The 25883-nt window shown below is 41.9% G+C and overlaps 1 long non-coding RNA gene across 1 annotated transcript; it reads left to right on the top strand.

The window, feature by feature from the left end:
* Positions 1-3860: 3860 nt before the first annotated feature.
* LOC104141627 (uncharacterized) lies at positions 3861-25406 on the top strand. The gene is made up of 4 exons (XR_011138003.1): positions 3861-3944; positions 12310-13861; positions 14802-15027; positions 21978-25406. It is a non-coding gene; the product is annotated as an uncharacterized lncRNA (long non-coding RNA).
* The last annotated feature ends 477 nt before the right edge of the window (positions 25407-25883 follow it).

Genomic DNA, 25883 nt, shown 5'->3' with positions numbered 1-25883 from the left:
GAAGAGAGGAGAGCAGACCAGAAACAGAATGTATTTTAAGTGCCCAGTTTGTCAGAACCTGTTTTTTTAGCGCACGGAGCATTAGGCAGCAATCAGTTTTTCAAGTCATAATTTCTGCTGAATCAAATTACTTCAGTAGGATGTTGCCACTACTGAAAATCACCCTCAGGTCTCAAATGAAGCATTCAGAAAATAAGGAACAAAGAGGGACCATCTATGTAAGTTTTGATCTTAAGTGATTCTACCAACATCACAAACAAACTCTCGTTCTCCCAGGCAGCATTCAGATGCTTTATCCATCTCACTCATGCCACACTTTCCAATTTCTCTAACAAATATCAACCACTATCTGCTCTCTTTATACAGCCTTATTCACCCCTGAGGCGGGCCCATCCTGTTTACTGAGATTGGGCAGGAAAAGGAGGTGTGACGCAGTGTAATTTAAGCCTGCTGTAAACTGCATATTCACAAAGGAATTGGACTGAGGTTGCAAAGCCAATCTCAAGTGAGATTCTGAAATCTTTAAGCATTTGGCTTCACCGTCCTAATATATTTTCTTAATGCCATCTGCTATGCCAAAAAATACCTACATGACAAAACTGAAAGAAACCAACAGGTTTTTTCATGTGGTTTTTGCTGACGCCCATATCTTTCATTAGCAGGACTGGAGTCTATAGATACTCTGCCTGGACTCCTTCTGCCATTTGAGCTAGCAGAAACCGACAAAAGTAATAAGTTGTCATCACCCCCTCCACCAGCCCACTGGAGGGTAATACAGCTATTTTGCTGCTCGTTTTCCTTGATAGGGAAGGACCAGTAAAATAATCCCTACTGCTTTTTCATGGATTTCATCTTCTTTTCCTGCCTTTCTTAAGCAATCTCCAAAACTGAGCACATGAGCTCACCACCTCAGCTCTTCATCTGGACTCTCTCTCTTTCATCCCTTTAGACACCCGCCTCGGTCTTTTTCCCTACAGTCATCAGGGAGTCTCCTTAACATGCTTCCTCCACCTGACTTCCATGTCTTCATTTCCACTCAGCATTTTTTCTCTGCTCAGTTCACTGGCAAACCACAACCTTCCCACTAGCTCTCTTCCTAGCCACATTGCTTTTGTCTTCCTCCTTTCCCCAAAACCTCAAGTAAAAACAAAAATCATTGTAAGAAGAATCACTCTACAAATTTAAAAGAAGAAAAAGTTCTATTGAAACCCAGTAGATTGGATTACAGACCTAAAGGGAGACAAAATTATCAAAAATGGAAGTAGCCATTTCTAGTTAAAACTACAAGGGAGAAGAGGAAACTGAAATTCCACAAGAAATTGAACTGAGGATGTAATGGGAAATCGGGCCATCCCCTGCAAACTAGCACTTGATTCTTACCTGCAAATAAAGTTCCCCGTCATGTGGAATTATTATACTTTTTTGTTGAGGATTTTATTTATTCTTATTAAAAAAAAATACAGTCGAGTTCCTGAAGGACTTATAAAATGATAATAGCAACAACATCCAATCTTGAAATCCATTTTACTGTTCCTTCCAAAAAAAGGCAAAGGATTTTGTGTACTTTTACCATAATATGGGATAACTACATCACCTAATCCTATATTCATGGTTGTATTTAGTACAGAAGAATCTTCATTTTTACCTTAATTGCATTTAACATTTACATTGATATTATGCAATATTAGAGAATCACAAGAATTTCAAAGGTGAGAATATCTTCTGTACGTGTACACACACACACATACCTGTGAGGGCTTAGCAAAGCATAGCTTTAATCCCCACTTATGCTACTATCTCACATTACAAATACTAGAACTAGATAGGAGGCTTGCCGGGTTGATTATGTTCTTGGCCCTAAGAAATGCTTCCATGAGGACAACTGATTTTATTCACACTGTCAGTGTGTAAATTTGAGACTAGAGGCAAGAGGCAGTGCCAAACTCTGCTATTTCAAGAGTAACACTATCTCAGTAACTGTAAAATGAAATTCATGTAACTAAGTATTGAACATAAAAGCCAAAGGAAACTTCACTGGATTTCTGTTCCAGCTCTCAGACCCCTGCACTGCATCTCATTTGCTCCATACTTTTTCAAAAGTAAACCCAAATATTCTGTATTTGCATATAAAAAAGAAGTAAGAAGCTATTTTAATTCCCCACAAAGAGGAGCAGCTTGCAAGAAAGTAAGTAAGCAGGTGCACAAGGCCAGGATAAGCATGGGCAGAGCCAAGCGCCAGAGGAGATCAGCTTGATCTCAGTCCTGGGAACGGGACTGGTGACAAGGGCAAAGGACGTGGCAGACAAGATTTCCATTGCAGGATCCCAGCCATTGTGGCTCCAGTGGCCTCTATCAGAAACAAGTACCAGATCACATCAGAAATTGGTTTGAATGCTAAAGCAAATCTCTCCTGCAGCAACATCTGTAACTCTGAACACTTTACAGGCCAGCCTGCATGCCGCTGCTACCAGTATACCCAGCAGCTTTTTGCCAACATCTTCCCTGGTGACAGTCATGATCCCCTTCAGACCCCATGTCTGCAGATTTGACATTACATGACAGGGCCCCACCTGTGCACTTTTATCAGCTCCAATGCATATGCTGCAGAAGTGATGCAGCAACAGGAGCCTGTTTGGCAAGCTGATCCAACAGAAAACTTTGTCCATCAGAAAAAAAAAAAAAAAACTTTCCACTTAGCTAACCTACTCAAGGTTGTACAACTGTACAGCTGCAGAGGTTAGGGGGAGGAGAAAATATATGGTCAGGAGCAGAAGGGGGGATCAGGAGCATCACTTTCAGCAGCAGCCTGAAGTTTTATGGGGCATAATGTTGTTTTATGTTCTTTCAAGTATGTTATCCTGGTTTTGGGGGTTTTTTGTTTGTTTGTTTGTTTTTTTAATTCTCCAGTGGTCTTTTTCTTGGGAGGATTAAATTCAGCCAATGCCCTAAACACAGAAAAGATCATTGTCTTCATTGCAATTCTGCCACTAGTTACTTAAAGATCATTTTAAACTTTAGGAGCAGAAACAAATGGGAACGGTTGAGGAGAGCCGTGTTCACACTTGCTTTTCTTTAGGGCACATATAAAGCTGAATGTGAGCTCATTTATTGTCTCCAGGGAGCTGAACAGGGCACCACGAGAGGGGCTTTCCTCCCCTCTTGGCTACAGCCCGTGCAATAAAAGCTGGGCAATGGCAAACTGGTGACTAAGCAAAATGAACTCCCTGCAGAGCATGCTAGAGGATGCGAATTTACACCCAGGGCAAACGCAGTGACACAAGACCCCGCTTTCAGAGCGAAACACCGACAGGACACCAGCGAAGTCACTCGGCCGCTTGGAAAGCGTTTCCTCCCCAGGAGAGGCGAAGAGCCCGGCCCGGCCCGGCCCGGCGGTACCGCACCTCGCGCAGCGGAGACCCTCTGCCCGCCGCCGCCCGCCGGGGCGCTCGCTCGGCCACAAACCGGCCGCCCCGGCAGCCGCCCCGGCGCCCACCTGCGCCCGGCTGGTCCCCGCCGCCGCAGGTGCGGAGCGGAGCGGAGCCGCCCGCCCCGTCGCGGAAGCCGCCCGCGGCCCCTTCCTTACCTGGGCGGCGGCGGCCAGGAGCCCCAGGGCGAGGGCGAGCGGGGGCCCGGGGCGGCCGCGCCGCTGCCCCGCCGCCGCGGCCATGGTGCTGCCGCCTCCGCGCCCCGCTCCGCGCCGTGTGCGAGCGGCGCGGGGTGCGCGGCGCGGCGCGGCCCCGCGGGGCAGGGAGGTGCGCGGGGCGCGGCCCCCCGCTGCCGGGCGGCGGGAGGCGGGGAGCCGCCGCTGCCGGTCCGCCCCCGCCCGCCGCCTCCCCCCGGGGCGCCCCCCCGGGCCGGGCGGAGCGGAGCGGAGCACGGGCAGCGCGGAGCACGGGGCGGCCGCGCAGCGGCGGGCGCACGGGCAGCACGGGGTGCGCAGGCAGGTATGGGACGTCGCACGGATGAGGCGTGCGGGCAGCGGGGGGGCGCGCAGGGACGGGGCGGGCAGGCGGGGACAGGGCGCGCAGGCGAGCGCCGGGCGCGTGGGAAGGGATGGGGCGGGCAGGCAAGGGTAGATGTGGTGCGCAGGCAGGGATGGGGCGTAAAGGGGCAGAGCACACAGGCAGGGATGGGGCACGCAGGGCAATGAAGGCAGGAATGGGCAGGGCGCGCAGGGAGGGCGGGCGCTGCCCCAGGGGACGCAGCAGGCATGGGGCATACAGGGGTAGGGTGCACCGGCGGGGATGGGGTGCACTGGCGAGCGTGGGGCGAGCAGGCATAAGTGGCTGTGCAGACACGAGGTGCGCAAGCACAGGGATGGGCATCCCGCTGCCACGGTGCGCTGCTCTAGTCCTTCTGACGGGCTTGCACACCAAGCTGATGTGCATCTCTAGGACACTTGGGCAGAACGGCGCTAGGGTGCAGCGGCACGTTGCTGCCCGTGCGTCTCCCTGAAGGAAAAGGCTGCAGGTGCTCAGTGCCGGGGAAAGTGGAGCCCCTTCTTGCAGCTTTGTGGGCTGCCTTCAAGCCTTCGTTTGAGGATGTTGGCTGGTACCTGCCGCTCCAACATCTGTTAATGGAAAAAGCAAAATACAAGCTGTGGCAATCAAATAGGAGTATCAACCTGGCTGAATTTGTGTTGGCAGCTTGTGAAAGGTTCATGGCAGCTCCTATAAGTCTCTTGCAAAACCACAAGAAAACGTATTGTTATTACACACTTTACTAAAACTCCCACCATGAGCCTATTTGAATGCCCCCGTAGTGTCTGGGCACACAGTATTTACATACTTGGATTATCCCTGAAAAATGCACACCTCATTGAGGAGCCAAATATATCACATGGGAATCCTAAATAAAACTGTATGTTGATGAAGCAGCGTGTGCGTTGACTAAAGACTGCCACATCTCTCTTCATCTTTTATGCATTATGCCAGCCATTGTTGAGAAAGTTTTTGCCCAACGCAGAGAAGGCAAATTGGTTTTAACATTTAAATCTGAATGTGAAATCCTAGCTGCTCTTTTACTTTGAGATTTATAACCTATTTCATCTGATAACTTTCCACAGCCTGTTATTTATACAACAAACAAGTAATACGGTTAAGACTTTAGAAGTGCTCTTGCAAGTGCAGCTACATATAACACAGTAGCTTGAACTGAAAAGTGCTTGCTTATTCAATTACACCCAGGAATAATCCATGAATACACATGACAGATGAACTTCTGGATTTTTTTGTTTGCTTTCTGAAAACATACAGTTGGTCAAAGAAGTAAACATTCTTCAGCTCTTGTTTTTATTAGCATGTAATTATAGAGGTTAAAACTCCTGTATACATAGAGTAGTGTGGTCTAAAACATGCCATAAATACTCCATGATCCAAGAAAAGCAATTTTGGCTGAACAAAATATGACATCCAATTTGTCAGGAATGAGCTGTTTACGAGTTTCAAGTTACAAGCTATGCTTATCTTTTAAGAAATTAGGAGGACATTTCCTGGCATTTACAACTGTCTGAAGGGCCTGAGGGTTCAAGGAAAAAACAAACGGGATGTTAATTGTTAGGAAATGCTTTCACTGACAATAGTTACTACTTATGTTATGAACAGTGTGATAGTAGCACATAAAGGATACGATTTGTCCATTCTCAGACTGGCTCTCCTGTTACAGGTGATTTCATCCTCCTTTGGCACTCAAAGGGTACCAGTGTTTTTTAGCATAAATGTAAAAAAAGAGTAACCTTATTTTGCTTACAGCAGTGTTATGCATTAGTGATTGGGGGGAAAAGGTGTTTCTGAGATTGCAGTTTTATCTTCCCTAGTTATCAGATATGAAGACATGTGGCAATAATGTTTTTAAGCAGGAGGTACAGTTATCTGCTTCTCATTCATCTGTGAGTCTCACAAACAATACTGTCAGGCGCAAAATATCCAACCTATGCTGCCATCAGCCCAGGGACCTAAGGACTGTCAGGAAGATCTAAGAAAGATGCACACATAAGCAAGACTTCTTAGCTTGTGACTCTTCTAACTGAGAAAAAGAGTCAGGTTAACAGCTCTGATGTCATTTTTAGCGTTGGCCAGAAGAAGGCAAATCACATGCTTAGCAAGAATACGTTTTTCCCTGCATTTAGACTGCGGGCAGCCTACTCTCTTAGAGAATGTAACTTTTTCCTCCTAGCAACATTGCTTCATTATTGCCGGATAGGACTGTTCTGTGTCTCTCTCTGTTTCCTATGTCACTTTATTTCCCGCATTTTCCTGCATTTTTATACACAGATTTGCAGCTGTAAATTCAAGCATAGTCTCAGGGTAGGCATAATACATTGCAGGTTGATGTTAAATTAACCATCTGAGGCTTTAGGCATTTTGCTACGTGGCCTCAGAATTACACAGCGTATTTGGCTGAACTGCTCATTTCTACTACAATACGGATATCCCACGGCCCTCAGTACTTCTGCAGGATTAATTCCAGGGGCCTACGTTTGCAGTGGCCCAGAACCTACAAATGGGGCCATATTTCCATTTAGATATGCAGGATTTTCACTTAACCTGCTTGCATTAATGGAACTTACACCCATTAATAAGCAGTAGCTTGTGTTATAAGTACGTAGTCCTTTTTAAATGTAGAAAGTTGTTGTAACACTTTGGTCCTACTGAGACGGTTGGACTTTTCTGAATATCTGAGCCCTCAGCCGTCTCACAGAGTGGATTGGGCCTTCTTTCTGATGTGTCAAGTGCTGGTCAATGTGAACAGCGAAGAGCCCTGGGACTTTTCAAAGAATAGAAAATCTGTCTATAAAATTTTCTTTACTTTCCTTCACTAGTATATGTGGTTATATTTTAAGATTGTTTTCCAGTTTCCACTCCAAAGGTAGTGTTATTTCAGATGCAGTGTGGATGGAGTACACCATATGAGTAAATATCTTCAGATTCCTTTTGTTCTGCATTTGTTGATTGCACATTGTTCAGCAAAGGTAATAAGTAGTGAATATGACTTTTCTTTAGAGTCTGGCATGAGAGACTGATATGATTATGACCTGAAGCTTAGATATTAAATAAATAATTACCAATTGAGAGAATATTTTATGCCACTAAAGGAAGTAGTAATGTTTGAAATGTATTAGTGAGGTAAAAGTCTCATTCCTGAAAAGTTTATACTTTTCCTTAGATCATGCGATTTTGATGGTATAGTTCCATCCCATATTGAAAAGCGGTAGGGGCGTCAATCTCTAAAACTATACCTTATTACCAATGGTGCAGACTGTGAAGCAGAATATCTACAGTTTTTTCCTTCCCTCCCTGCCTCCCTGCCTCCTTCCTTGCTTCCTTCATCCTCTCCCTTCCCTGCCCTTCCCTTCCCTGCCCTTCTCTTCTTCCCCTCCCTGGCCTGCCCTTCCTTTTGCACCTTCCTCTTCCCTCTTCCCTCTTCACTTTTCCTTGTCTCAAGACAAACAAAGCTAGCGTTTCATTAGCAATGGGCATGCATCAGCTGGTTTTAACCTGTTGGCATCTGTACCGACAATCACCTTTTAAAACTCTAGCTGCTCTATTTCTTATTTTCATCCACCTTTGGAGATGCTGAGCCAACAAACACTCGATATTTCCATGGTGGTCTGTCAGATGCTTCAAAATCAGGCAACCTATGAATAGCAGGATGCGGTGAATTCATAAAAAATGATGTAAATACTAGAATCAGCATAGAAAGATGGCAAGGAATTTGTATGCAAATTTAAACATTAAAGTGCCTTTCTGTGAAAGCCAAAAGGATATCGCTGTAGTAGTAGAAACTTATCAATGGGTTTATCTTCCTATATTCAGATCCAGAGTTAATTGGAAATAGTTTAGCGATAGAGAAGCCAGACTGAGTTATGGGATCTAACTTAAGTGGATGAAGTATTTAAGTGCTCAGAACACTTAATCTCCTGATTTTGGCTTGTCCAAATCTCAAACTCAGAATGTGACAGCATTTGTTTTGCTTAACATATATAAAAAATGACATCACAAACTATTAAGAAGTTACACAGTGCAGTGCAACTTCAGGTTTTGGGGTTGGTTTGAGTTTTTTGGGTTTTGTTTTCTTTGTTTTGTTTTTGAATACTTAACTTGTTTCATAGAAGAAAACCTGTTCTTTATATAAGAGCTCCCAGCAGAGACTGCATCTAAAACACTTAACATTCCAAAGCATAATAACACATGTAAACTCTGTTGGGTGAGGCTTTCTGGGTGAGGCTTAACTAGCTATACAAGATATCGGATTAATAAAAATGAAAAGTTGTTGAAATTCTCATAGAGTGTTTAAAGATCTTTCCAAATCACCTACCATATGTTGTTCCTCAAGAATAGGCAGGAGATACTTAAAAATATTAAGGTACGTAACATCTGTGGAAGAGGCAGACAGATGCAGAGTTATTTTTGATTCTGTTAGCACCTCATCTGTAGCTTAAAAGTCTCCTTACTTGCTATGTAATTAGGAAACAGTCACATACAAGGTACTGAATTTAGTTTCAGGCTACATTTAGTAGGGCTGCGATGTTTCAAGGACCTATCATTTTTCTGATATTTCCTTCGTCCAAATAAGGAAGCCCCAGAAGTGGAAGTCAACAGTGCTGCCAAACTATGTGGTCATGTCTACATTAAGAGGTGCATCAATTCAGGGCTGTTCTGGGAGAGCCTCTGCTGACAGATCTCCACCGTCATTTAGGGAAGAGGAAAGACGGCACTGCAAGAAGTGCAGCTCCCTTGTCTTGTGAATGCTTTCTCTGATTTAAGGGAGCCCATAAACCCAAGCTGGGAAAGGAAGATGGCAGGTCTCAGGGTTACTTGCAAGTATCTTTTTATACAGGGCAAGGCGGACCCATCCCAGGAGAAGCACTGTAATACCTCAGGAAGGGAAGTCTTTCCCGGGGCTGACCTCTGTCATGTGTTACGATGAACCCCGTTCTCTGTCCTGTACCTGCAGTCTTCTCTCTCCTCGCAGATGATGGAACAGGAGACAGATGGACCAAAAATATGCCACCTCCTTCCTCTTCCTCAGCTCTTCTCAAGTGATTTAACTGCTCAGAAAAGGGGACAGGAGCAGAATACTGTGATCCGCCTTTGAATGTGCCATGGAAGAAGTCCTGGGCAGACAGATTCTCCTTCTTGCTGGCCTCTAACTAGCCATTTGTGATGTAGCCTTAGGCATTTTAGCACAGTGCATTTATCCCCTACTGGAATATTAAGTGGCATGGGAAAAGCACTGTTGATAGAAGATTTTGCAGGCAGCTATTCATTCCAGCTCCACAAAACATTTTCTGCTGTATTGGAATGGCACTCTGACATGATTCAAGTATCTGTCTGCATATTCTAGTATTTTTTTCCTTCATTACAACGTCAGGCTGGCATAGAAACGATGCATTTTTTGTTATTTTTGTGTTCTTATAGCATACCTGGAAAACTCTTTGCTGAAGTTTAGTATTTATTCCAAAACAAACAACTGCAATTCCTACACTTCGTCACAATGTTTTAGCAATATGCCTCTTGGAGTTTAAGTATTTCTTAATAGGCTTATCTCATAATAAAAACAGACAGTCTAATTTGCCTTCTAAGGAACTTTTCAGTACTATGAGCTTTTGCTCATGATGCTCTCACCTTTAGTGAGATTAATTACAATCAAAACCAAAGCTGGCTTCCACCCACTAAAGTGGGCTTTCATCCCTGGACTCCTTCTGCAGTACCAAAGATGCCAGTGACTTCAATGACCTGCTATTTTTGCCCTATTTTAGAATAACATGCAGTCTCTTGTCACATATAATCTACTCGTCCTTAGTAAATAGAAAGAGTAATCATAGCAAGCAATGATAATGCAAGTAAAAAAACAAAGTTCTCTGAGTTGCAATGACTTGATTAAAAAAAAATCCATAACCAACTTAATACTGCTGCTTTCATTTGCACAGTTCAGATGCTAGTAAATGACCGTTGGATTATCTTTCTCCAGCACTATGTTACTGAAATTTTTTATTGTTTTACTTGAAAAGAAACCTGGTCCCCATCTCCAGCATCACCTCAATCACTTTACTCTTCAGGCCAAAAATATTTCTGAGCTAATACCATTCAGTGTTTAGTGCAGAACACCAGACATGTTATAGTCACTAAGTTGGCTTGACATCACTTGTCAGCTGCGGTTCTCACCGTGAAACACTGCTACATTCACATCACATGGTAAGTTGTAGGTGGGAGCCATGTACCACTTTCACTGTGACACAGTACAATCCCTAAAAGCTGACAAGTTAAAATAATTCTGCATATAACGGGTTCTCAAACTTCCTTTTCATAGTTTATAAGGGCAGAAGGGAACACTGTGATCATCTAGGCTAACGTCTTGTTTCAGACAGGCCATTGGACTTCCTGAATTGATTCTTTTTTGAACTACAGCTTACTGTCAAATTTCTGCTTCCATTGTAGATGCTCCCTGTAGCATGTGAACAAGTCATGTTCTAACGTTCTAACATTTTCTTTGATAAAAGTAAGCAGATTTGATTCCCTGAGTCTTTCCTTAATCATTTATTTGGCTCTTTTCAGAGACCAATCCAGTTTAACATCCTGCATGAATTACAGACACAAGAAAACAATCAGCAATACTTGCCTCTGTGCCAGATATATTGGTAATAGAAGCTGTTTACTACTACTTAGTTTTCATTTTTTATGCATCCAAGGATTGCATTACACCTTTTGTCCACTGCATCACACTGGCTGATGATAACCAGCTATGAACTCCAAATCTTTTTGAGTGTCTGTTCCCCAGATAATCTTCCATCCCACAGTATGAGTAGCATCTTTTTGGAGTTACAGTAGGAATACATTTGACTTAACACAATCTGCACAGTTCACTTCCACCTAGCTGAGCAAGAAATCCAAGTGATTCTCTATTACTCAGAATAATCACAGTCCATTTTTACAGAAATCAAATCAGTATAAATCAAATCAAATCACTCATTTTTGAGTGACCTATGTGTCCCTATTAAATCATCATGTTTCTTCCTGACATGTTGATTTTATGTAAATAGAGTAGTAGTAGTAGTTTTGGAAGGAATGTTCCTCTTTTCATTATGTATTCTTCCCTTCTCTCCAGAAGATGAACCAGTTTTCCACATATGCAGAACTATTTACCTCATTCCCTGTTGGCTCTTTACAGCCACAATCTGGCTTCGTTTGGTTACAGGACAGGAAAACTTTTTAAGAGGATAATCTTTTCCCTTTTACATCCTCCAGAGATCCCAGAGGTTATTTATAAACTATAAGGCATTCTGTGAACCACCATCCTTTGACAGTTAGTGAAAACTAAAATATTTTTGTGAGATAAAACATCCAATTTCAGCAAAATTTTTCATTTTGTTCCAATTTTTCTCTCCTCCAGTACTGAATTCACTTTCATATGTCAGTGTGAGTTGTAGGGGAGCAGGCCACCCACAACTCCTGAAATTAAAAGGCTATGTAAACAATCCACAGTTTTGAAAATTGGGCCTATAAGAATGATGCATTAGCCCAAATATTCTTCCATGCCAGAATAACATAAAGGATTCTGGTGGAGTTACATCTGATCTGCAGTTGTCTAAGACAAAGAATCAGGCCCATATCTCTAGCTAGCCTAGCCGGTCTTTGTGGAAGAAAAGTTAATGTTCTGCAAAAAAATTGCCGGCTTAAGATGTCTTCTTTTTAACCTAACATGTTCAGTGAGTGCATAGTAAAAACATTTACATTCACCAGCGGCGTGCACAGATGGCTAAACTGCTCTTCTTCTTCCCAGTACTGATGGAAGAACGGTCCATGTATTCATAAGGGCAAGGCAACCTGAAAAGTTTAGACAATCTTAACTATCCCTTCCTTTGGCACCAAGAAATACTTCACATCTCAGTGTTAAAGTGCAACTGTAAAATAAAACAGAAATCCTGTTATCACTGCGTGTTCTGTACAAAACGGAAGCAGTAGCCAACAATAATGCACATTATATCCTGACAGTTTGAAGCAGGACGTTATGAAATTCTGCAGGTGCACATTGGACTTGCTGGAACAATACTTGGAAAAACCTGATCTCTACTTTTTAGAGTAGTTGTAATAACTTCACATTTGTGATCGTGAGATGATTCAGTGAAGAACAAAATGGAGACTGTATATTTGTTTAGGAGCATTATCCATCAAGCAAAACCATTTCCCTTTCTACTCTATGAACTGATACTCTGTCTTTCTGTTAATTTATTTAATGAACAAGTGATTGAAGTGGGAAGTATTTTAAAACATCGGATTTTAAAATAATTGCACCTTTCTTTGCTTCTAGGACAGCTGTTTACTTTGGCTTGCACTCTCCCTCCCTTTACAGCCCAGATGGAGCCTGCTCCACCCTAGAGAGAGTCAGAAAATGCCAGTCAGATGTTATTTGGACAGTGTATCACTGCAGTTACACCAACTTCTGTATGCCTGTAACGTAAAAGAGGACAGCAAAGCCAGGAACTGCTGGAACAGTGGCAGGACAAAAACTGAAGAGAAATGTGTTTCACATGGAAACCGAATAAAAAAAATAAGACAAATGTTACTAGGTTAACCCCAAAGCCCTTGAAACCTATAGTTAAGCTGTGAATCAGATACAGATTTCTGAGATAACATTTCAGAAGTCAGCGAAGTTTGGTGCCTCTGTTGTGGAGGCAATTGCAGCCTGGCTAGAAAGCTGGCAATGCCTTCCCTTCTGAGAAGTAAAAAGTCATGTCCAAATATGATGATCCCTAGTTTGTGTTAAATTTTTGCTTATATTGCTGTAAATTTCTTATGATAATTCATGCCATTTTACCAAAGGCTAAAACACATTATAAAACCTCAGATAATACTTTTATTTAAGAGCTTCCTTTCCACTTGTTGATAGTCACAGAGTGGGTATACAGCTCCACATTACTGAAAGTAAGTCTTCCTTACCTTCTCATACATGATTTTCAAATGGGAAGCCTTCCAAGATGAAAATTAAAAAGTGAACATATTGTTGCCACAATATGTCACTGAGGCTAAAAAACCAGTAAGAATCAAACTGGGCTAGGCATAAGGAAAATAACTGTAGTTCTAAAGAACCGGGTGCCAAAGGTATAAGGGACAGGGTACCCGCTTCACCCTCCCACTGTCCGATAAGGACCAGGCAGAAACGTGCGCTCTCTTGGCACACAGCTGCCTAAAATCTGACAGAGGTCCCGCGGGTGCCCACAGTCTGCCCGGCGCTGACAGAGGCAGCCTGAGCCGCATGGACTACTGTTACCATCTGGTGTGGCAACTCCTGTATGAATAATTTAAAACCAGAAAAGCTCAGCAGCAGCTTTTCCTTGACCTCTGCAGATCTGTGATGCTCGGCGCTAACTGCTGGCCCAGAGGAAGCATGCAGCAGACCGGACTTCCTCCTCCTGTTTTGCAGCAGTCCTATCAATTAGGGTAAGATCTCACAGGATCAAGGAAGGGGAGAACCCACTTTGGACCTATGTATATCTCTTCCAAAACAGAGTGGAAGATGCTCATGCATAGCATGAGTAAATGGTTGCATTGACCGCAACCCACCTGGCAGCCTGCTGAGCAACAGTGCTTTGTAATTCACCAGGAGCTCCCCATGGGATCCATAGCTGCTCCACAGTCTGAAAATAGTCTGCTGCTCTCATGGACACAACCGAATGAGACTGCTAGCTGCTTGCGTGAATGCTGCACAAACTTTTTTTTCCTTTCTTGGGATCCATAGCTGCTCCACAGTCTGAAAATAGTCTGCTGCTCTCATGGACACAACCGAATGAGACTGCTAGCTGCTTGCGTGAATGCTGCACAAACTTTTTTTTCCTTTCTTGAATAGAAACAACAAAAAAGAGGTATTTCTAGAATATATGGTTCCTTCTAAGACTTATACTTTGCACACTATACTCTGCCCTAACAGTCCTCCCTTGGCACTTCAATTACATACTATTTTCAATCTTGCCTTTTGCCATAGAATTTCTCGAGATGTCTTTGATGTTATGCAAATAGCAGCATCCGTAGCTGTTCCCAAATGGCTCTGCAGGTCATTTTTATTTGCCTGTATGTAACAAAGGGGAGAGGAAAAGACAGAAAAACAGTAGGAACCTGTAGCCCAATACAGCTTTTGGCCACGGCATGCTATCAACTAGATTCTTTAATGAATTTGAAGGGCTACTAAGTAGGCAGATTTGGCTACTGATTTGCTGTCTTACTGCTTAATGCTTAACTGAATTGTACCTGTTTTTCATAAAATCCTTAAATTTGGGGGGAAACCCTTTGTGTTAAAAGCCAATGAGAAGTTAAAGATTTTGTTTAAAAAAAAAAATCCAGTGTTTATGGTAAATACATCCTGGTTACCTTGGTGCAAATCACAGCTGGGTTTGGACTAAAACCATGCTTCCAAGACCTCTCCAATTTTAGTGGTTTGCATTCAGGCACACTGGACCTGAACACAGGTGCTATCCCCTACTGTATTCTCTATCAAAATGTAAATCTAAATCTCCCTATTTGGGGAAGGTGTGCCTTTAGATCCACATTTTACAGGTTCTAACCTTTTTCTGGCTTGCAGTGCACAAATGAGAGAAAGACCTAAATATAAAAAGTCTTCACACATCATTAATATAATAAAATTGCTGCCAGTTTTCTGAACTCTATTCTGAGCGTACAAATATCCACATTACAAAAGCTATTTCTGCCACTGGTTTCAACCAACACTGTTTTATGAGTCTCAACAAAAATGCCGAGGAATCGGCATGCTAACCAGCAATCCTGCACTGCTCTTTTATTCCCTTCCAGGCCAATGTGCAAATGCATCGTGGGACATCATGGCACCACCAAGTCTGTAACTACACATTGTGATATAGCACTTTCCACAAACACAGACATCTGAATACAGATTAAAATAGCTGTTCATAAGAGCACTGCTCTGATTTCTGCCAACTATGTAGCCTACTGCAAAACAGGATGAAGAGCAATACTTTAAAGAACACTGAAATAAAGAAACATTCCAGCTTTCACTGAAGTACGTATTCAAACTGACACTGTAAAAAATTAGATTCCAAAATGACAAACCCTGTTTTTGTTACATAAAATGTTTACCTAATGCTCTCTTTGTACGCTTTGAATACTGCTTTACAGAAAAATTTAAAATGATCTTAAAATTTTTCCTGAGTCCTCTGTTAATTGGAGCAAACTTTAAAGAAATCCAATAATTTTCATTAATTTTCTTCTTCCGATGCACCATCCACACAGCTACCTACTTGTTTATCTTGCCTATCTAGATGACAGAAGCACAGAGAGACTTAGCCCACATAGTGCCATTGCTAGTTTCTTAAAAGGTAGTATTAATCAGTTTTTCACTAGAAATTGGAGAAGTATCATCATTCTTGTGTTCTAGGTGATATCATGTTTTAATATTGTAACAGAAGCTGTTCGCAAACATTGAGGAGCAGTATACACAAAAGAAAAAGTTTTCTACCAAAGATTACTTATGGTGGTAAGCTGCTTTCTAATTGAATCCATAAAGTAAAGCATAGATCCTGTTAATGGTCAGTTTTACATAAGAAATAGCTTCTGCTGGAAAGAGAAAGTGGTTCCTTCTTTGCAGCCTACACAGACTGGTCAGTCTCTTGGTTAAGATCAGTTGTTTGCAGCACCAGCTCCTTTACTGTGGACACTTACCCATTTGAAACAAGGTTTGCACCAGAAATCCATGTCATGAGCATTAAGGTTAGCATGAATAATCTGAGGTAGGTGAACATTTCAGCCTCAACCACAACTACAAAGGAACTTGTTTGCTTATGGAAAAAATATGTAGAAAAAAGCAAAAAGGCAAAAAAAACCAAAAGCCACATATTCAATAAGTTCCTCCCCAAGTCTAAAATCTTGGATGGCACAGACTCTTGGGTGGAATGATTACCCTATAAAACTTGGCTCATCAGCATGAGATACAAATCTCTGCATGTGAATACAGTGATAGCAAATGAAACTGGACACTCATTCGCAACATGCTATTAGCTTTGTGAATTGAAAATGTGTAATAGAAAATTTACCCAGGAGAAATTCGGCTTGTACTAAAGCTAATATACACTTAAAGAAGATTTCACCATCATGGAACAACCATCCAGTTTAAGTGAATTCCCTGTTTTATTGGCAAGGGAATGAAAGCAGTTTGCTCGGAGGGTTAATATAAACAGATAAGAAGTCTTTGTGACTCTACTTGTTTGCACAGCATTCCACACTTTCCTAAGAAAGCCTACAAATATTGCAAAAGGTGCATGACTTCTTCCTGAACAGACCCTCCAGGGATAAATCAAAATTAGTATTCAGACTGAGTGAATCAAGAAAGACATGTTTAATTATATTGCCAAGCAATATCAACTTCAAAATATATTAAAAGCCTACAGCCCATCAGTGTAAATGAAGACAGTTTTCTAAGTCTCAGTTGTCTTTTGCTCTTTGGACTTCATCAGTTATGCCTAACATACTTGCCAGAAATGATTATATTTTCAGATGTAATGAAAAAATAGGAATTTTAAATGTTTAGGCTATTTTGGATATTACAGGTCATATTCCCAGATATTCACTTGATATTCCTAGGAATTTGATTTGGTCATGGAAAGATTTCCTAAGCTGTATTTTCCAGTAGTAAGAAACAGTACTTGAGGGGAAGAAAAACTACAGTATGATAGTTGTATTTTCAACTTATTATCTTTGACTATTCAGTAGTTTCTCTCCAGAAAAGTGTAGAAATATTTCAATATTGGTATTATCCCAGGCTGTTGAACTACTCTATGTAACGCACTACTCTGAATTTAGACTTTACTTCTGAGTAATCTGTCCAGGATACTAACAGATTAGGAATTTAAAGCTGTGCAATAAATCTAAAAATTAAATATGGGTCTATTTTTAGAGAATAGTGTCTGCTATTATAACAAAATGTAATACGAACAGTCTCTTATTGGTGGCAGGGACACAGCAGGAACAAAGGACAAGATGAGCTGGTCTCAGGATGCAGGTCTCTGCAGATCGGTTTTGGTGCACGTTGGCACACAGCCGTATGGTTGTAGGTAACGTGTCTACCCATGCCTGTGTGGATGTGCTATCTTCCAGTGTTGCTGAAGTGACATCTGTCATGAACTGTATTCTTGATTTGAGTCATGCCCTTTATGGTGTAGTGAGGAGAATAACTTGACCCAATGTTATAGCCCTACTTTAATAGTAACTAGGAAAAGAGCAAGTAATAAGATAAGCATTTGTTAATAGCAGTTTGGCAGTAATCAGTCATTGTAAAAACTTATGAAATGTATTGAAACATATAAAAATGCATGCCTCTAGACCAAAACCAAAATAATGTTTTAGGCAGTGTTCTTCCATGAATAGTTTTCAATGTGCTTTGCAAACCACGTGAGTGTAATGATCCTTGTTTCACAGATTGGGAAAGAAAGGCACGTGGAGATGTAGGGGCTTTCTTAATAGTCATAACCTGTCACAAATACAGGGTTAGAGCAGATGAACGCCAGCCAGTGTAACACAGATCCCTGCTGCCTGCAAGGCCAGATCCTGTCTCTTCTGAAGCCTTTATTCCAGTAAAACAGCAACAGTTTGTATCTGCCGGGATTGTTCTTTTAGAAGTTTGTAACAATGGTTCTAGAAAACAGTGAAGTTGTTAAACCTTTTTTCTGGTTGTTTGTTTTTGTTTCAGGCAAGTCAGATCTAATTGCTTTTAAAAAGCATGTTTACACATTTTTCCAAAGTTTAAGTACATTTTCTCAGAGAAAGAATTCTTTTATAATATGTAGTCAACTGGGACTGAAACCACCTTCATCTGAGGCACACCTGAGATTTCAGGATGCATGTGTAAGAGAAAACCAGAAGCTAGTCAAAGGGGGATCTGTGCTTATAGCAGGTATGAATTTTAGCTCCCTCTAGTACTGGGGATAAGCAATCCATAGACGTCAGAGTTAAGTGTTAGACTAGTTTTAGATAGATAGGAGTTAGACTAGATTACATTAGGTTAGCCTTTAATGCCTAAATTATTGACTTTCTTCTGCAGTCATACTAAAGGGTGCTGTGCATCATGGGCAAACTTATAGCTATTTTATGAATTTCATTACAAGAATGCTGTTCTTGTTAGAAGAGGCTCTGTATGGAATTTTATATTATATATGATTTACATGTTATATATATTTTACCCTAGCTTAGATGGGATTGTTACATTCAAGTATACTAAATCACTTAAATGAAGAAAAATAGGTTTTAGTGTTTGCTTTTTAGTAAACAGTAAATATTTTCATGCCTAGCTTTTGGGTCAAAATATGTAACTTTTGCAGATTGTAGGTAGCATTTCCCTTAATGCCTTGAAATAGACTCAATGTAGAATTAAAAAAAAATATTTTATGGATTTTTCAGAAGAATCTTTTAATAACCACCTCCTTCTGAATTTTAAAGTCCCAAAGTAGTACCCTTTCCCTGCAGTCTCTCTGCTGAGCAAACTTTGTATTATAGATAAGAGTTTTAGGCAAAATGGACTAGCCCTGAGGATCTGATTGAGCTGACAAAATTCTTACCAGTTCCAAGAATTTGATGTGAGTTAAACAAGTTTTCAGTTTCACTGGGATCAAAACCTAGTCCAGAAGTATTTATGGGCTACTGGTCTGAAAAGGGCAAGTCAAAGCCTGATAACCTCTGGATCACCAGTTAACATTTGCCAGCGTCAAGTTTGGGAAAGGAACAGGCTGTTCTCCAAAGAAGGAGAGACAACAAGAGAGGGAAAGTACTGAGTACAGAGCAAAACTGGAGCACAGCTTATACTTCTGAGCAGTACTAGAACAAATCATTGTCACAGGCAGTTCAACTATGGTAGTTACAGCAGAACGGACGCAGAGGACAATCCGTCCAGCCCAGGGCTAAGGTGTGTTTGTGGCAAACCTTGCATTACTGCTGTAATGCAGTATTTATGTCTGCCTGGTGGTAAGATTAAGCAAGGTCTAAAGTCCCTCAGGCATAAGTCACCAAATCTCATGGAATGAACTACTTCTTTCTCCTTTTCAATAAGCACTGATACTTTAATCTCCCAACCATAGCAATCATATACATCTGAAGCGAAGGTTAATTGCTCACTTGCAAGTTAAATAATTTAGAAAGGAACAAACAATGCTGAACTGAAGTAGCAGAGATCTTTGCAGGTATTGATAGGCTGGGATACCAAAATATTTATTTGATATAAAAGAGTTACATGTCATGAGCCCTAGGAATTCTTGCTGTGTGTCCAACCTCAGGGTTAATCCTAAATTCTGTGTTGTGTATAACCTCTCTAACTAACATATATCAAACAGGTTCCTAGTACTTAACGTTTTCATATGCAGTATAAGGAAGCATTGTCTTAATGTGCATGATATATTATTTCTATTAGAATAAATTTAGTTTTTGCTTCTGTCTTGTGACACAAAAACATTCAATAAATATGTCTCAGCTGGAGATTGCCTAGATCCACATGCATACCCTGGCCACTTCACAGCTGCTGCTAAGACCATGCTTGCCCTTGTTGCCTCTGGGGGAAAAGCTGGAGTGGGAGGCAGAGGTGGGCTATTTCTCTCTTTCGTTGACCCGGGGTGCAGATCTGTGATGTGCACCAGCCACACAGCGTAGGAATCGGCACTGCCAAACCCCTACGTGACCATGCGCTAAAGATAACAGGCTTAATAGCGTCAGAGGAGTCTGAAAGAACAAAAACTGCCGGAAACTCTCCTTTTTGGTCAGGATTTCATATTGCGATCTTTTTTTAATTACTGCTTTACGGTCGGTCAAAAATAAGGTGATATACTGTGATGTTTGAAAAAAGTAAGTTTGAATACTTCCTTCCTTGAATAATAAATGTGAATTCTTAACCCACAACTTTAAGCTTTGGTCTGAGGCTCACTGATTTCAGTAGGAGCTCAAAGTATGTCACACTAACTGAAAACATTTTCCTGGATCAGGGCCTCAATGCTTTTAAATTTGTGTTGTACTGTCCCTTGATCCTGAGTCTTTCTAGACTACTCTAACTTACTCTGTCTGCCAAAGGTATGCACTGAAGGATGCTGTCATTTTACAAAAAAAAAAAAAAGAGAGAAAAGAAAAAATCTCCTGCTGTGTCGTCAGTGAGGCTTGGAAAGCGGCTTTATAACAGCAGAGAGAGGGGGCAGAAGTGCCCTCCAAGATTATCCTGGCTGATGTTGCAGGCTGTTTTAAAAACGTGTTATATAGTAAGGAGCAGCTAAACTCCTTTGGCGAAAAAAACACAAGCCTCTATTTAAGCATTTGAAGTGTGTGGAGCATTCAGGAGCCCTGCAGAGGAATTGGGGAATGACAAAGGAAAACTTTTAAACTGAAAGAAACTTGCTTTAAGAGCATATCCTGAGCATTAACTGCAGAATGTGCCCACATACCTTGCTTGTATATGCAATTTCAGAGAAAAGTTGACCGTGAAAAGTGACCATCTGCCAGTAAAAATGACCGTGAAGTGGTTGGCAACCTCATGTGTAGCCATTTCACATTTATTTAGCATTATAAACATATCAAAAGATTTCAGCTATTTCCTGTGCTTCATGGTATAGCCTCCCACACCCGAACTACTTTACATCATCCTGCTAGAATGTCCTATGGGGAATATCCACTATTCAGCAAGGCACAGTTTTATTTAAGCGCAATTGCACGGGGCTTTTTTAGGAAGTGCCTTTCTGCATTCATTTTGCATTCAGATGTTCCTTAAAGCTGCTACGTTTCATTTCTTCCCCATTTATAGTCTGATTTTTGAATATGCAGAAACACCTGCTGCTCTTCTTGTGAGCAGCTTGACTAGCGCAGCATCTCCGAAAAACAGGTCATTAATTCACCGCTGTTTTGCTGCTGTTGCTTTGCAAACCTCTCCTGTTACTGTGATACATAAAGCACAGTATTGATTGCTTGGAAGGTAGAGTTTACGACAGAGCTATCTTTGTGGTAGCACACAGGCTTAGCTTGGGGTTTGAAGTCAAACCTGGCTGGGGTTTGAATGTACCAGGTCTGATGATACCACATTTAGAGCTGTTTAGAGACTACTTTTAGAATCGCGGAGGGCACAGTGTAGGACTTGCTGCAGTATTTACCTCCCTCCTCAAAGATTATCCCTAGTTCATGTGTAATAAATAGTCACAGTCTCCGTAGCTCAGCTTGCCCGGGAAGCCTAGTAATCAGACTAATGTAACATGTCTGCACGTAAGGCTTGTCTCTCCTGGAAAATGAGAAGTACGGAGAAGGATCTATGCCTGCTGTTCATCTTATAGGTATAAGACTCATGGTTATTAGTGATATTCAATATTTAATTTATGACTTTAGTTAGTAAAACAGATTCTCCACATGTTAAAAAGTAGATTGGAGCCTTAATCTGCTAGCATCAGAAAACATGGGCAACATGCGCCTTCAAAGTCAGTGTGAATGCTGAAAGCAAAAGTCATCACACGTAAACAGATGTTGGATTAAAGCACCAAGTGTAACAAAATTAGCCATAAGAAATCTAGCAGGGAATATCAAAGTTTAATAGACAAGAAAAATCAGATCAAATACAACCTGACCATAGATCCAAAATTTCATTCATGTTCACTCAGGTAATAGAAACAGAAAGTCTGAGAGGAAATTCCAGCTGGGGCTACCAGGTTTTCACCGCTTGTGTTAATCTTCTATGAAATATAGGTTTTGTTAGCTCTTATTATCTCAGACTAATTCAGAACAGTGACTAATTAATATAGATCATTGCCCTTGCAATCTGTACTCCTGCTAGTATCGCGAATCAAAAAATGATGGATATGCATTTTGGAGTATTTATTTGGATGCTATTGTTTTGGAAAATGAATGTGCTAGTTTTCCTTTCCTCTTACCGTAGGTATATAGCATTTTTTTAGGGACGTTTGCTCCCTCAGAATGTATCAATAATTATGGTTTCTGTTTTCTCAGAATTTCAGGGAGTTCTTACTTCTTCCGGAGCTGCTCATACAGTGAGAACTGCAGTAGTTTTAGAAAACAAACTGAAAGACGGTCAGAAGATGGGCTGGGTATATAGAGCCATTCACCACACAGCATGGGGATTTTACCCCTTTCCTGTGCCTATTGGACCCAGAGATGTAAGGAAAATAATGGGTTTTGAGCCCCGCTTCTGAGGTTTGAAGGGTGCAGCTGCACGGGGCAGGCCGCGCTGCACAGGTCCCTGCGTTCCCGGCTCGGAGCTGCCGTTTCCATGCGCTCTGCAGGCTGGTGCAGCGTAAAGTGCGCAGGGGCCCGGCGATATTCCCTCCACCCCGCAAAGGATTTCAGCTCTTTGTGCTGGAGCATTGCTAAACCTCGGGGATGGCAGCTATTGCTGATCTCCCGCAGCGTGTGTAAGCGCGGAGGGAGTACCCTTGTACACTCCCACTCTGGCATGATCGTGTGGGTTGCAACCCTGCCTAAAGTGATTTTACATCCCTCCATTTCCCTATTCTTAATAGCACCATACTACCAGCAATATTTTTTTTTTGTGCGTTGGACAGAATCCACGCCACCACCATAGTGGCCACAATAACTGCATTTGTTGTTAAGAGGACAAGACGGGGAGGGAAGGGCGAGAAAGAGAGAGAGGAGACCTGCACGCCTGATGTTGAAGAAAAGCCTGTTTGTGCTTCATACATTGGAGAAATTGTTCAACAACAGTTCATCCATGTGAAAAATATAACCTCTATACGGCTGCCAAATTCAGTAAGGCCTAGTATGATCAGTTGTGTAAGTGCCAATCCTAAAACTTGAAGCTGCCTGGAGGCAGTTTCAACTTATACACCCAATTTTTTCCAAGCCTATAGAACATTTCGGAGAAATGTTATTTCCTTGTTCACATCAGCCCCTTTTCTTTTCTCTGCTTGTTCCAGACTTTAAAAAAAAAAAAAAAGGAAAAAAAGAAGGAAAAAAAAGGAAAGAGGAAAGAAGAAAGAAGAAAAAGAGAGAAAGAAAAAATAGAGAAAAAAGAGAAAGAGAGAGGAAGAGGAAGAGGAAGAGGTGCGGACATGTATTCTTTCTGGCAAGTTCCACAAAATCAACACCTAATTCCAGGAGCTGGGATACTGACATCACATAATGTAATGGACACCTTAAAAGTTACAGGGAAAGCATGTATTTTTGTACCTATCTAATTCTTGCTCACAGGAGTCAAAACCCTGCCAAAGAATAAAATTTGCACAGACAGGCGTCTTCACTTGGGGTGCAGCCTGCTGGGCAGCCCTCCCCTAGCAGGCAGCAGTCACTCAGGCAGGGAAGAAACAGGGGAGATGGGTTTCTTTGCTGCGACCTAGACATTTGAGCAGGTGACACCGCTCCGTGTTTGCGGCGCGCTGTGCTTTGCAGCTCTGTGCTTCCCCTGTGCTGAAGACCAGGCAAGGGTTTGAGGACGAGTGAAGCTATTTTAAAACCCAGCCTGCAGGAAGGGGACAAAATGGGCAGACGGTGAAACACATCTGCGCAGGAGAACAGGTCTCCTGTAGGTCTCTCTCCATCCAAGTCGACACGTCGTGTCTGTACCTACCGCAATTGCGGAGGAAGCTGGCAACAGCATTGCCCACCTCGCTCAAACCGGAGTAAAACTTGCAGACCGTAAAACACCGGGCTGAAATCACAGAGGAAGCTCGGGTTTAAGAGGCTGGGAGGGTCCTAGGCAGCGTGAATGTATGCAATGTGCTTTGTAACAAAGTGTGCTTTTACTATGCTGCCATTTTTGAGTATATATTATAAAGTAAATGGAAAGCCCTATGCACTTATAATTTGTCTTTTTTCCTTGCACTCCCTAAAGGCAAAGGTTTTTCTTCATTCCTCCTGAACGGAAGTGCCAGTGAAACACCTTTTCCTTAAATAAATAGTTACACTGAAGTGGCATGGACATGCAATTATTCAGAATAAGGCTTAAATTCTAATAAGATGAGACCTACTGGGTTGCTATATTTGTAGGGCACTTATGCCTGTTCCCACTAGTGTCTGTGGTAACGTTGCTCTTAATTTCTGAAGTGTGATGAACCAGCCCAGACTGAAGGAGCACAGACGGAAGATTCAAGCCCGTTCAGATCCCAAACCCAGAATTAAAGACACTCTAATTAGCTTACAAAATTCTGTGCTGTCTCTGCCTGCATAATGCACTGAATCACACTTGGCTCTTTCCCTCCAGGGCAGTGCTCCACCAGGGCCTACTCAACCAAATCCCTACGGGCTATTGTGGGTAGATTCGGGTCACAGTCCAGCAGGTTTGTGCTGGCTCAGTGTTTTATTTCTGACTAAATAACATCAGATTTTACTTACCTGATGACAGGAACTCTCATTCCTGGCTAAAAAGTCCTCCTTTGCAATTGGTAGTAAGGCCTGATAACTCCCTAAAGCCTTGCAAAGAAGCTAGCAAGAAGAACGAATAAATTGTGAATTGCTGCTAGGCATGTGAAACTTGGAGGTCTGAAAGTGTTAGGTTAGATGATCTCCCAGGATACACCTTAAACCCACATTTGAGCGTATTATTTATTGGAATGAAGCTGGTGGAAGCAGAGGGAACAAAAAGAGAGGGAAGAGATATTTAGCTAAAATAAAGGAGAAGGACTACAAAATAAACAAAGAGAGCTCAGTAACTTGTGTGCAAGAGGAATGCTGTTTTCTTGTCTTCATGCCCTTAGCTGTGTCAAACATTGCATTAGAAAATTAAAGATTTAATTGAATGCAATTCCACTTGGCAGTATCTGATTCAGAAAAATCACACAGCCTCAAAAGACACAGCCGGGACAAAGGCTGCTGTTAGGGTCAACAGACACCACACATTTGGGGTTAAAGAAAGCATGCCACAGTTTGCTTTTTCTTATTCAGGCTTTCGTCATACTCAAAAAGTTAAAAAAAAAAAAAAAAACCTTCCTGGAAAGCCAAGTACTCACACAGGCCTTTACTTCATGGGGATTAATGATTCCCATTCAAAACTGCTGTATTCAGAGTAGCAGGGAAGACTATATCCTTTGTTGGCATGAAAGGGTGGGTCTCCTTTGACTTCAGCAGAGTTGTGCTTATTTATGCTAGCAGAGAATTTGGCCCTGAAATTATTAGTCACATTATAAGTACCTCCCTTTGCCAGAGCAGGATTATTCCCTCATTGAATGCGTTTTGGAGTCTCATGCTAAACATGAAATGTTAAACATACCATATAGCTGGGTTTTCCCTGTGTCTCTTGAGATGCTAACTCATTAAGGACTTTTCCTGATCGCTCAGCCCAGGCTGATTTCTCTTTATTACCATCTGCCCCCAGCACTCCCAGCTCTACCCTATGGTATCACCGAAAGCAATTCTCCAGCCTCTCTCTGTGCTTCACTATCATGTTTAAGGAAAAGGAAAGGTCCTCTTTTCATAACACTAACGTATGCATATCTGATTGTTTTGCAAAATGTTCGACATTTATTATTACAAGAGTTAAAAGTTAATTTAAAAAATAAGCAAAATGTCACCTCTGATCTTCCTCATGTGCTAAAGGGAGTACAGAAATTATTACTGAGCAGGTTGCCAGGAAAAAGGACAGGAAGAAATAGAATGTGCTTTAGTCCCTACATGTAGGTGAGTGGAGACTGCCAAATGCACTGGAGGCACTCTTTGAAAGTTAACCATAAAGAAGGCAAATGAGGAGCCTCCTACTTCTCTTCTGGAGCTGGAAGTGGCTCTGTGCTCTCCCGGACACTGCTGCTAAATGCTGGAGACTGAGCCTTGTGTATTGAGACAGATTAGACTAGGAGGACTCTGAGAAAGGCCAACAAGTGTTTGGCCCACTTACTTGGGATTCCCCAAGACTGTGAAGGTGGCCCTGGTTTGCAGTCAAATTTTGCT

The sequence above is a fragment of the Struthio camelus genome, chromosome Z (assembly GCF_040807025.1).
Source record: "Struthio camelus isolate bStrCam1 chromosome Z, bStrCam1.hap1, whole genome shotgun sequence".
Taxonomy (NCBI): Eukaryota; Metazoa; Chordata; class Aves; order Struthioniformes; family Struthionidae; genus Struthio; species Struthio camelus.
This window is presented reverse-complemented; position numbering and strand designations above follow the sequence as displayed.